The following is an 11,784-nucleotide window of genomic DNA, read 5'->3' as shown; positions in this document are numbered from 1 at the left end:
AATTCCCTGAATAACATTGGTTAGAACATACCCTATGATGCGTTTATAAACATAAATGTTCAATACATTTTGTTCAGTGTTTTTCTTTTTGCAAGAAAATTAGTTAAAGCAAAACCAACAAAACCAAACTTAGAAAGTTATAGGGCATGCTTCTTTAACATAATTTAACCTGAAAAAAAAATGAATAAGATCAAGTTAGAAGTGCATAGGGTATGTTACTCATGATTTGTTACTCATGACACCACTCTCCTTCCCTCTCTCTGCTCTCTTTCAAAAAATTAATTTGCAATCCCAGAAGCTCTGCCATTTTACAAATATTATCATACTCAAGATGTGACTTATCCCCAGAGGAGAAACTATGCAATATAAGGAATCTAGAAACATCCATCCAACATTAGAAACATCCACCCGACATGTCCATCGTAATAGAATAATGTTCAGAGGTGGGTTCAATTGAATGTTTCTTCACCATAGACTCAAATACTCTATGGCCTACGTCAACCATGCCCTTTCTACAGCAAGCGGCCAAAACAGAAAGAAAAGTGATGCAGTCAGGACTGATTCCTTCCCTCTCCATTTTTGTATACAAACTCATCACAACCTCAAAGTCTCCATGGCGAGCATAGGCAGATATTATTGTTGTCCAAGCATACTGGGTTCGTTCAAGAGTCTCATCGAACACTCTGAGACTCAATAATGTTTCCACCAAGATTGGCAACGTTGCCCATGTTTCAATGATATATCCTCAGCAGCAGCAATAGCATTTAACACACTACTAAATCTGTACTGGCTGGGCGTTATCACCTTTATAGCAGACAAAAATGTACAGAAAGCTTCTTTGTACAAGCCATTTTGAGCATACCCTGAAATCAATGCATTCCAAGATACCGTTTCATAATAGTTAAGCTCATCAAAAATCTTCTTTGATTCTTGAATGCACTCAAATTTGGCATACATGGTAACAAGGCTATTGGAGACATTTTGTTCTGACGAAAAGCAACTTTTTATGCACAACTCATGAATCATTAGACCTGTCACTAAATTCCTGACTGTTACAGCATGTATTAGTCCTATAAACGTAACATCATTTGGATATACTCCATCAATTCTCATTGCATTAAAGAGAGACATTGCATCTTCTTCGTCAATAGAAATCATTGTCGTCCAAGACACTACATTCCGATTACTAATGCCCTCGAAAACAGTTTTTGCATCATTAGCTCACATTTAGAATAAGTTGACATCAAAACATTGCAAACTGATACATGTGTTCCATATCCAACCTTTTGGATCAAACCATGTATTTGCCTCCCGAGCTTTAAGTTTCTCATGTGACCATTAGCTTATATCACACCTGTAACTGAAATTTGGTCAATTAATATATGGTTACATAACATGTTGTCAAACAATAAAACTGCTTCCAACCCATAACATTCTCATTCTTGAGCATACCCAGAAATCATTGCATTCCACGAAACTATATATCTTTTGGAAATTTTGTCAAACACTCTCCTAGCCTCATCTCACATTACCCACCTTGAATACATTGTTACAAGGACATTTCCAACAGAAACTTCACAACCAAATCCACACTTAACCACAAGAGAATGTAATTGCGGCCGAAATAAAATCCCATGATCACCCCAATAAAATGAAAGAGCAGTAGTATATGTGACCTGATAAAAAACTATCCCACGAAAATGCATTGAATGTACAAAATGCAAAGCATCCAAACTCTTCAAACCCGGAAAGCACAGTATTCCAAGACACTGTCCGGATGACTCATTCTCAAATACAACCAAAGCCTTTTCGAAATTAGACACTGAAACAAGTGAAACAAACCCACTACTCACCCGAGTCCGTGGATTTGACATCAGAGTTTCACACTTGACATGCCTTGAGGGACAAGCCAAAGGTGACCTCATCAACATTTGAAGAGAATGCAACCGAAATTGGTCCGTAAATGCAGCAAGAGAGCTTGAAAGGGAAGGTGGGTGTGCAAATGGTTGAGCATGGAATGATTAACCGAGGCAGCATTTGGGTGGTGAATAAGGTGGAAGAGGTGGTGTTCATGCTTGAATGTATGGAAGAATTTGAAACCATGCTTGAATGATAATTTTAGTGCACTTTTTGGGGCTTTTTGAGAGGGTATGGCATTACCATAAACACAAAAACTCAATCGTAATGGTCCCCACTATGACCCAACCTTAAAACTGGTTAAGGTTATCGGATGCTGGAATACTTCACTAAAACAAACGAGTTTAAGTAACCACTTGCATATAGCGCTAAAAAGTTCTGCATTAAAACACAATTACACACGAGAAATCAAATGTTAGTTACATCGCCCTTTAATACAGAAAAACTGTTGGTATCAAATATACTTTTATTGAAAATAAAAGCTTTCAGAAATACAAGAATCACTCTTAACTCTCATGGTGGTGCACACAATTATCACAACTCACAATAACGTAACCCAACACACAAAGTACAATTCCACTCTTTTTCTTCTCTGGAATTTCACGCTACACACACCACACTCCTCTAGCTTTCTCTCTTTCACACACTCACAATATTCCTTTCTTTCTTCTCTTGTGCAAGGATGCCCACTTCTTTCTCGGTGGTGTGTTTTTCTTTGCACACCTTACTCTCCTTTTATAACCAATAAAAGAGCTAAACTCCAAGAAGCATTGGTGCAGATTTTCGGCAGACAAAGGAAAGACACTTTCCTCAAAATCCTCAACTTTACAAAGTGAGGAACATTTGTATCAATATTCAGCAAGTGGGCCCTTTTAAAGTTTATCTAATAAAACTCCCCCGTAAACTTTAAATTGTTCTTCTTGCACTGTATCTCATTATCTCATTCCAATAAGCCTTTTGCAATTCTCCAGCAATGTGGTTGGTAGTGGCTTGGTGAATATGTCTGCAGCTTGAGCTCGGCTTTCAACATGTTCCAGCTTGACCTTTCCTTCTTTGACTTGTTCTCAGATGAAATGAAAACGGACGTCGATGTGCTTGCTCCTTCCGTGATTAACTGGGTTCTTTGCCAACTCGATTGCCGACTTGTTATCAACTCGGATCACAATCCCTTCATCTTGGATCACTCCCAAATGCTTTAATAGATTTAAAAGCCAAACTGCATGACACACACTCCAAGAGGCCGCCACATACTCTGCCTCGCAGGTAGATAGAGTTACAATGGGTTGCTTCTTAGACAGCCAAGTAAAAGCTGTATTTTCAAGTAGGAATACGTAACCTGAAGTACTTTTCCGGTCATTAATATCACTACACCAATCACTATCTGAGTAACCCAGTAGTCGATAATCATCTGATTTTGAATAGAAAAGACCAAGTGATAGGGTTTCTCGAATATATCTCAAAATTCTCTTCAAGGCCTTCCAATGTGTATAGCTTGGATCCTCCATGAATCTGCTCATTATCCCAACACTCAACATTAAGTCAGGTCTCGTGCTTGTAAGATACCTCAGACTTCCGATTAAACTTCGATGTCTCTCAGAATCAGCTCGTTCTCCTCCATCAAACTTCGATAGTTTAGTGCCTGGTTCCATTGGAGTAGAAACCGGGTTGCAGTCCTCCATTTTAAACTTCTTTAAAATTTCAAGTGCGTACCTCTCTTGGGATATAAAAATCCCTTCCTCCGATTGCTTCACTTCCAGGCCAAGAAAATATTTCATCAAGCCTAAGTCTGTCATCTCGAACTCTTTTTCCATTGCCTCCTTAAACTCCTTAATCAGCTCCGTGTTGCTTCCGGTGAATATGAGGTCGTCGACATAGAGAGAAACTATCATCATATCCTTTTCTGATTTCTTTGTGTACAAAGCATGTTCGTACGGACATTGTTCATACCCGGTTTTCTTGAAGTACCCGTCAATTCTTTCATTCCAGGCACGGGGAGCCTGCTTCAGTCCATAGAGGGCTTTTCTCAATCTCAACACTTTCTTCTCATCCCCTCTCTTCATGTACCCGAGTGGTTGCTCAACATACACCTCCTCTTTCAGTACGCCATTTAGAAATGCCGACTTCACATCCATCTGTTCACTAGTACAATAACGCATAAAGGCACCGGTTGTAAATGTGTATAGACCTCGGTTCTACAACCGAGGCATTCGAAGACGAAGTAAAAAATTTAAGGTTTATGCTTCGGTTATTGACCGAGATAATAGAAGCAAAAATATGCCTCGGTTATCTAAGAACCGAGGCAATAGCGTGTGTGGTTTTTTTTTCAGACTTTCCTCGTTCTCGTTCATTCATGCCAATCAAACTCAATTTCTCATTCAACTCCAGAATCTAACACAACCAAGAACAAGAAAATCATAGCAGAAATCATGAACTCCATCTAACTGAAACCAGTATTACAACAGATGCAGCAGAAAATCAATAACTCCATCTAACAGAAAATCATAACAGAAATCATCTAACTCAATTTCCCAGTATTACAACAACCAGCAAAGATCATGAACTCGTCCAAATTACAACCCACAAATTACAATGAGAAAAAAAATCAGATTCAGAAACTCAGATACAGAGATATGAAGCTTAAGCTGAAGAAACTCAGAAGCAGAGACGAACAAACTCTGAAGGTGACCTCCGCCCCTCCATGCGCGCCACAGATCCGCCCCTCCATGCGCGCAGATCTACTCTCCGTCCACCGCCACAGATCGCCGCGTCCTCACCGCCGCTGCGTCCTCGTCGCCGTTGCGTTCGCGGTGTGACCTAGCCGCCACAGATCCTCCGTCCACCGCCACAGATCGCGCCTCCCCTCCGCTTTCGACGCCGGCCACCATCGCGACTCCCCTCCGATTTTGAAGCCGGCCACCATCGCGCCCCCTTCGCTTTCGACGCCGGCCACCATCGCGCCTCTCCTCCGCTTTCAACGCCCGCCACCATCGCGTCTCGTCCTCGCACCGTGGCTGTCAAGTGGGAGAGGAGAAGAGAGATCAGAGTGGGAACGAGAGGGGAGATGAGAGTGGGAACGAGAGGGGAGATGAGAGTGAGACGAGAGGGGGAACGAGAGGGGGAACGAGAGGGGAGAGTGAGACGAGAGTGGGAACGAGAGGGGAGATGAGAGTGGGAACGAGAGGGGAGATGAGAGTGAGATGAGAGTGGGAACGAGGAAGAACGAGAGTGAGAAGAGGAAAGTGAGACGAGTGTCAGAGGAAAAAGTGAGAAAGTGGGTCAGGTGCTGATTTGACCGGGTAATAGGCCTCGGTTTTATCTTTAACCGTGTCAATAGAGCGGAATAGAAAGGGGTTTAGGCACCGGTTTCGTAGCAACCGAGGCAGTAATTACGTTATACGCACCGGTTTGTTGTTAACCGAAGCAATATGACTTTTGGACTTCGGGTTGAATGGGGACCGAGGCATATAATCTTATACGCTTCGGTTTCTCAATAACCGAAGCGTATGTAGAGCGTTAAAATCCACTTTTTTTACTAGTGGTTGAATTGGCCATTGATTCTGAGCAGCTAACGAGATCAAGAGTCGGATTGACTCCATTCTCGTGACAGGAGCAAATACTTCATCATAGTCTATCCCCTCCTTTTGTCTATACCCCTTTACCACAAGTCGAGCCTTATAACGCTCAACCTCTCCCTCAACATTCATCTTCTTTTTGTACACCCATTTTACTCCAATGGGTCGAGCTCCTTCAGGAAGGTTAGTCAGTTCCCAAGTTTTGTTGCGTTCAATCGTTCCGATTTCCTCATCCATAGTTGTTCTCCACTTCTCATCTTGGACAACTTTCTCAAAACTCAAGTCATCAGAGTCGGCCAAAAGACATACAACATGAACTTCATTTGTAGTGTCGTATATGTCCTGTAGACTTCTCATCCTAGGCTGTTGTGGCTCGGTTTCTTCATCTGAGGACTCGGTGGTTGTTGTTGCTGAAGGTACGACAATCTCCGAGCTAGTTTCTTTTTCGACCAGGTTACTCTAGCACCACTCCTTTGTTTCCTCCACGTGAACATCTCGGCTCACCACTACTTTGTTGTTAACAGGATCAAATAATTTATATGCTTTAGAATTTTTATCATACCCGATAAATATGTACTTCTTGCTCCGATATTCTAATTTTGTCCTGTGCTGACTTGGTACTTGCCCATAGGCTATACTTCCGAACACCTTTAGATGAGAGACATTCGGCTTCACACCACTCCAAATCTCCTGAGGCGTCTTCTCACCCAACTTTGCATGTGGACATCTGTTTTGCACATAAACTGCACATTGTACTGCTTCTGCCCAGAACTTCTTTGGCATATTCTTCCCTTTAAGCATGGTTCGAACCATATCAAGAATGGTCCGATTCTTCCTCTCAGCAACACCATTTTGTTGTGGGGAGTATGGAGCCGTCAAGAAACGCTTGATTCCATGTTCCTCGCAGTATTTGTTGAACTTGGTAGAAATGAACTCACCTCCTCTGTCAGATCGGACTGTTTTGATGACTTTGTTTGTTTCTTTCTCTACCATCACTTTGAATTTCTTGAAAGTTTCAAACACTTCTCACTTCTCCTTCAGAAAGTGACCCACGTCTTCCTTGAGAAATCATCAACGAAGGAGACAAAGTATCTCTTACCACTAAATGATTCTGGAGTTATTGGCCCACACAAGTCGGTATGGATTAATTCAAGTTGCTCCTTTGCTCGGTATTCAGAGATCCGAGGGAACGAAGTCCTTGCTTGCTTTCCGATCACACATTCTTCACAGAACTTCTTTTCAAATTCCATTTTAGGCAGTCCGAGCACCATCTCCTTTTTCACCAACTCGGTCAACCCTCCAAAGTGAAGATGACCGAACCGCAAATGCCACTTCATGGCCTCATCCTCCATATCAAGTTGCATGTTTTTATCTTGAACTATTTTCAACTCAAGTTTGTACATGCGATTTTTCTTCATTTCTACTTGGGTGATGAGCCTCCCGAATTTATCCCTCAGTTGTAATTCTCGGTCCTTCATCAGAACTGAGTACCCCTTCTCCATTATCTGTCCCATGCTCAATATGTTGCCTATGAGATCAGGTATATAGTATACATCTCTGATCTCTCCGATTTGCCCATTTTTCTGTTCATACCAGATCGTTCCTCGACCTTTGACGGTTACTTTTGAAGCATCGCCGAAAGAAACAGATCCGGATTCCACCTTTGAAAGTACTTTGAATAAACTCTCGTCGCCACACATATGGTTACTTGCGCCGGTGTCCAAGTACCAAACCGAATTGTTTGAACAGTTTGCCACAAGCTCAGCTTCTGGATCTTTTGACATCAATAAGATCCCAATTTCTTCATTGGTTTCCTCAGTAAGAAAATTTGTTTCCTTTTTCTTTTCAGCCTCACAATATTTTTCTATGTGGCCTGGCTTCCCACAATTATAGCAATTCCCTGATCTGCACTCGTTTGCGTAGTGGCCAATTTTGCTACACCTGAAGCATTCAATTCCTGACTTAGATCGACCTCCTCGACCTCTTCCTTGACCACGACCACGCCAATTCTGTTGTCTGGTCTGGTTTATGTTGGCTTCAAATTCACCTCTGCCACGTCCACCTCTGCCACGTCCGCTGCGTCCTCGGCCACCTCTTCCTCTTCCTCTAGGATCTTGGCCCTGAGTGTTCCGAGTTCCTCTTAAGTCAAGTTGCACTTGTAGTGCTTGGTCAAGAGGCTCTTTCATTTTTCTTCTCCTTTGTTCATGGGCCTCAAGTGACCCAGTAAGCTCTTCAACTGAGAGCGTTGAGAGGTCCTTCGATTCCTCGATAGCGCAAACTATGCTTTCGAAATCATCTGTTAGTGATCTCAAAATTTTCTCCACCACCCTGCTGGCTGGCAATTCCTCTCCATTTTTACAGATTTGATTTGCCACTGCTTCCACCCGAGATATATACTCGGTTACTCTTTCTTTTTCCTTCATTCTCAAACTTTCAAATTCGCCTCTGAGAGTTTGAAGCCTGACTTGCTTGACTCGGTTATCACCTTTGTATACTTTCTCCAGAATCTGCCATGCTTCTTTTGAAGATTTAGCATTTACTATCTTCTCAAAGCCAGATTCATCCACAGCTCGGTACAATATGTATAGAGCTGATTTATCCTTCACACGCGTTTTCTTCAACGCTACAAGTTGGGCAACCGTCTGTGCTTCGTCATTTGTGGGTTCTTCGTACCCACTCTCCACTACATCCCATACGTCTTCGGATCCCAAAAGAGCTCTCATTTGCACACTCCAATTGTCATAATTAACTTTTTTTGACAATTGGGGTAGAGACACACTGTTTGCAAAGTTTTCCATTTCTCACTCTCTCCTTTTTTTAACTCGAACACTCAGACTGTGAAAGCTCTGATACCAATTTGTTGGTATCAAATATACTTTTATTGAAAATAAAAGCTTTCAGAAATACAAGAATCACTCTTAACTCTCACGGTGGTGCACACAATTATCACAACTCACAATAACGTAACCCAACACACAAAGTACAATTCCACTCTTTTTCTTCTCTGGAATTTCACGCTACACACACACCACACTCCTCTAGCTTTCTCTCTTTCACACACTCACAATATTCCTTTCTTTCTTCTCTTGTGCAAGGATGCCCACTTCTTTCTCGGTGGTGTGTTTTTCTTTGCACACCTTACTCTCTTTTTATAACCAATAAAAGAGCTAAACTCCAAGAAGCATTGGTGCAGATTTTCGGCAGACAAAGGAAAGACACTTTCCTCAAAATCCTCAACTTTACAAAGTGGGGAACATTTGTATCAATATTCAGCAAGTGGGCCCTTTTAAAGTTTACCTAATAAAAACCAGTAGTAACCCCTACAGGACAAAAGTTTCAATCATTAGTAAGCTAAATCACGAATTTATACATTCAGCCAGTCAGCTAACAAGAACTATTAGATGATGAATGGACTATTCATATTTAATTCAATAAATATAACTTGAAATACACGTTTAAACTACACACATCCTATTTATACCCTAACAGTCCGAATTCATGACTGCATGATTCAAGGACTTTTAAAGTGCTATCTATAAGAAATAACGAAATTACTGACGGACTTTCGGTTATCCTATATTCTTTAACTGTTTCAACAGTTTCTTATGCAAAACACTGAATTATTCTATTTTCTGACACTATTCACTGAAAATATTTAATTAAATTACCTCTCATTTTATTATTACATAAAACAGCGTACGTTTTCATGTATGTTGATAATAAATATTTATTAACAGATTTATTTGATAATAATGTATTTATCAACTATCTGTTCTAATTTTTTTTATTGACGAATTTATTCATTGATATAGTGTACGAATCAATGCTGACTGTCGAGATTTTTCGATAAACATTTGTTATTAAGAATTTAGAAAATCAAATTTCCCTCTTCTATCGTGTTTCCCCTTTTATTCGTGTGTTATGATAATCTAAACAGGAGGAAAACACACTCAAACAATCCCTCCAACATGTCACAGTTTATTATAAATTATCTTGCGCTTTTTTTATTTTTCTAGGAATAACGGATAATTAGATACATGTTATAAAAGTATAACACAGTTACGATGACGATAAGAGAATGAATTTGTAGAGTTTTAGAAAAAAAAAACAATAATTAATATTAAATGAATATAACAAATTTATGTACATCAAAATATATTTTTTTTATTTGAGTTAATCATAAAAATACTATAAATTTGACATATTGTAACTTACATGGTCATAAAGAGTCTATAAATTTGGCCATATGGTTGTAAATCAAGCTGTAAAGGCAGATGATGTAAACAAAAATAAAAAAACTATTGTAGTTCTCTATAAACGAAGATGTCAACATGGCAATGCTTTAATATTTAACTTTGATTTTTATGCATACTTTAAACTTTTATTTCTCATCACATAAAAGCAAAAGAAAATTATTATTACAGTCTTATAAAAGACCAAGGACTAATAAGGAAATTAAATGAACAATTGTAAAGGAATATAGCTTCCACTAAATTTATGGCTACGTTTTTCTTCTTTCCACAACGTTTTGGGTAGAACACGAAGCAAGGGGTGAAAAATAAAATAATTAGGTTCAAAACTAAATAAGGTCAACATAGTGACAACATGAAAGATATTAATCTAGTTTTATAAAAATAAAATTATCTGAATTTGTAATAAAAATAGAAGTGAAAGAATGCTTCGTATACGGTATTTCTTTCACCAATAAAGCTAAAGAATAGAAGAAAGATAGAAACATTATTTATGCCTGAACTTGACAAGATAAAACACACTTATCTTTATTAAAGTCAACAAAAGGAAAAGATCACAAGACAAACATTCTACATTACCAAACTTACTATGCTATCTCCAAAACAAGCAACTTTCTGCTTTTCTGCCAAGGTGCCATGGTGGGATATACATAAAGTGACCAATGAAAACTTGAATTTTATGTTCTTACTCTATCGGGAAGATTTGACTTGTACATGTAAGATCAAGATGTTAACTCACCTAAAAAATTATCAATCACTATTATCACCATCTTCTTATAATTTTTCTAATATAAAAAATAGATAATAAATGAAAGTATTATCTAATATAAAAGTATTTTCTAATATAAAAAATTATCAATCACTATTATCACCATCTTCTTATAATTTATATATTGGAAACACGAAAAGCATTAAGAAAGTATTAATAAATGAAAAATATATCGTTTTTAATATTTTAGAAACATGAAAAGTATTTGTAGTTTTTAAACTATTAAATTGGAAGCATAATAGATAGTGGTGGACATTGTGAAGCCTTTAATGTTTTCTATATTTGGAGTGATGAACACACTAGTACAGTCAGGAGAAACGACAGCGGTTATTTTTGCCCATAAACAGCGGTTTCTGAACCGAGACATATTCAGGCGAGACAAAATGTCTATTACTTTTTGCCTCGGACGCGAACCGGGGCATAAAAGGGTAGGCTCGGTTCAGCCTTAACCGAAGTAGTAGATTTTTTGATTTTATTTTATTTTTTTTTCGTAGGACTTTATGCCTCGGTTCCCTCTGAACCGAGGCAGTATGTCCCCCTCTACTGCCTCGGTTGTAGCTTGAACCGAGGCAGTAGAGTCCTTTTTTGTTTTTTTTTTTCATTCGCCAGCCTTTCTGCTTCGGGTGTGACCTTAACCGAGGCCATAAGGGGCTTTTCTACCTCGGTTATGACCTCAACCGAGGCATATGCCCCTGTTTTTTTTTAAATGAGGTCTGTTTCTGCAACATTCTCAACTACAGAAACAGACCTGCATATATTTTTATAGCCAGAACCGTCCAGAATAATCCAAAAACGTATATTTTGAATGAAAATTATATTAAAACATAAATATATTCAATGGAATCATAAATCAACTTCTTAGAAGCATAAATCAATCCAATGTAATCATAAATCAAGTTTGAAGCATAAATCAATGCAATGTATAAAGTTAAACTAATAATAATGTAGAAAAGCATAAAACAACTTAGAAACATAAACTTAGAACTTACTATATCCTAATATCTACTACATACTATTATATAATTGAATTACATATTTAGCCAGTGCTTTCCTCACGAGTTGAAGTGACTTCTCTGGAATTGGAGCAGTCCTATTGAATCTCTGCATAAAACACAATGATTTCAATTAGTGTATATGAAATATAAACTATAGAAAATAAAATTCAAACCTAAATATTACCGTTTGCCATCCACTGGTGTCATTTGCACGAATAATGATCATCATCCAAAACATGACGTAGTAACCACATTCATATGACCCCGTTTGTCTATTACAC

The 11,784-nt window shown here is 38.8% G+C and overlaps 1 pseudogene; it reads right to left on the bottom strand.

Moving 5' to 3' along the window:
• Positions 1–394: 394 nt before the first annotated feature.
• On the bottom strand, positions 395–2,279 carry LOC108327412 (pentatricopeptide repeat-containing protein At4g32430, mitochondrial-like; annotated as a pseudogene).
• Positions 2,280–11,784: the final 9,505 nt, after the last annotated feature.

This window comes from Vigna angularis, chromosome 1 (genome assembly GCF_016808095.1).
Source record: "Vigna angularis cultivar LongXiaoDou No.4 chromosome 1, ASM1680809v1, whole genome shotgun sequence".
In the NCBI taxonomy this organism is placed as follows: Eukaryota; Viridiplantae; Streptophyta; class Magnoliopsida; order Fabales; family Fabaceae; genus Vigna; species Vigna angularis.
The sequence above is the reverse complement of the archived record's forward strand: the minus strand, read 5'-3'. Positions and strand labels throughout refer to the sequence as shown.